Source organism: Aplysia californica, unplaced genomic scaffold (assembly GCF_000002075.1).
Source record: "Aplysia californica isolate F4 #8 unplaced genomic scaffold, AplCal3.0 scaffold00063, whole genome shotgun sequence".
In the NCBI taxonomy this organism is placed as follows: Eukaryota; Metazoa; Mollusca; class Gastropoda; order Aplysiida; family Aplysiidae; genus Aplysia; species Aplysia californica.
Window position 1 is genome coordinate 498,038 of NW_004797333.1, and position 1,996 is coordinate 500,033.

The 1,996-nt window shown below is 40.5% G+C and overlaps 1 long non-coding RNA gene across 1 annotated transcript in view; it reads left to right on the top strand.

Annotated features, from left to right (window-relative positions):
* Positions 1-1,608, top strand: part of LOC106011153 — a 17,722-nt gene extending 16,114 nt beyond the window's left edge. Inside the window, exon 2 of the long non-coding RNA XR_001184680.2 lies at positions 1,571-1,608. This is a non-coding gene — a long non-coding RNA (uncharacterized LOC106011153). The remainder of the gene's footprint in view (positions 1-1,570) is intronic.
* The last annotated feature ends 388 nt before the right edge of the window (positions 1,609-1,996 follow it).

The following is a 1,996-nucleotide window of genomic DNA, read 5'->3' on the forward strand; positions in this document are numbered from 1 at the left end:
GGGGGCACGCATTTTAGTCTACTGACAACACAACAAGACATTGTTCTTGAGGTACCTAGAAAGAAGAACCACCGATTTGTTAGTCATACGTGATTCTTCATATATCTGTTTGTTTTTTGTTTCATTAATTGTTTTATTTCGGGGTTATTTTCTGTTTGCTGTTGCTTTTGATTTTGAGAACATGTGTTGTAGTTCAGCGACAACACAAGAAGACGCGCTGTTTTGGGGCATTTGAAAGAAGAAGCATAACTTGTTTACTCGTACATTTCTGTTTTGTTTTGTTTGTTTGTTTCTCCATTCACCTCCTTTCCTGCTCTCTTACAATGTCCTGTCGTCTCCTCTTTCTGCCCCCACCCCCTCCCCTCCTTTGTCCCCATCTCTGGGCTTGTGACTTTGCAGCCTTTCTACTGCTGCTCTTTGGCTCCTTCTTACTGCTGTCTTTCAGCCACACCCCTGGTCTAATGGTAGGAAAGTTCTACCCTTAACCTTTTCGGATAAGGGCGAAAAATCTCGGAGGTCCCGTGTGCAAGCTGTGCATGTTAAAGATCCTGTGGTGGTCCAAAATCGATAAGAGTAGGCTTCGGCCACCACCCAGGCAACATTCAAAATTTCCTACCAACTGAAAATGCTTAATGTGTCCCGCGCGCTCATAATATGAAGGTGCAGTTGCGTGCGCCGTAAAACACCTACTTACCAAAAAATTTAAAAAACTTACTATAGCTAGCCTAAAGAGCCTTTTGTATAGACGGTGCTTCCACTCCTAGGGGTTTCTTTTCTTTTTACTATCATGGAGAGCTGAAACGATTTTTTTAAACCCTAGTGAACAATTCGCCAGTTTAAAAAAAAAAAAAAGAAAACAATTTTCGTTTGAGTTGGGGAAATTTTTTACACACTTCTTTGTGAATATCGTAGTATTTATTTAAACCCTTCTCTCCTTTTCGTTTAAATTGAATTTTTTTTTTTTGGCAGAGACTTTATTTGAAAAAGAACGGTATATTCCTATTATCGGTTTAGATATTTAAACACAGGTTTACTTAAAATAATCATTGTACGATCGAAATTGTCCAAGACGACCTCCCATTATTGAAAAGAAAACTGGTTGTCTTGGACAGGTGGGCGTCTTACAAAGTATCATTTAAATCAGACCTGCAAGCGGAGAAATAGGAAGTGGCCGTTTGTTCAGGTGATTGTCTTATTATACATGATGTGTGACCTATAGAGCAGGTGCGACTGCAAGTTTTTAAAAATACACCAACAACAGCAAGGGTAAACGAGGGGCGTGCAGACAAAATGAGTTACTTCTCGCAATCTACAAATGAAGGTATTGGCCAAAAATCGACTCTGGGGTCAAATTTGTAGATTTTTCTATTGATGCTATATTCTTTAAATATAACATACCTTTTATTATTTCGTACTTATAAATTGTAAAAACTTTACCTATAAGCGTGATGTACCTATTTCCTTACGGCCTGAATCTGAGAAGTAACTCATTTTGTCACCACTTTTCACAAATTGTTGACCGGTCTTGCCTGTATTTTACTCACGATATAGGTTTTGTTTGTTCCCCCAGAATTCTCAGGTGTCATAGGATAACTACATCAGGAAGAATGGAGAGAAACAGCTACCTGTTGGATCTGGCCCTGGTGTTGTGGGCTCTGGTTGGTGAGTACAATCTTGTCTGTCTGCCTGTCTGTTTGTCTGTTTGCCTGTCTGTATTTCAGGTTGTCCGTCTGTGTCTCTGTCTGTCTATCTGTCTATTTGTCCGTCCATTTGTCTGTCTGTCAGTCTCCCCGTGTGTCTGTCTCTTTGCCGGAGTGTATTTGTGTTTTCGTGCATGTGTGTAGGTGTGGGTGGTAGGGGGGGGGGAAGAGGTGTGCTTCTGTGTGTGTATGCATGCATGTGTGTTTGTTTACGTTTGTACCTGTGTGTGTGTGTGTTTGTTTGTGTGTGTGTGTGAGTAAGACGAGTTGAAAAGTAGTTGTATGGTTTACAATCC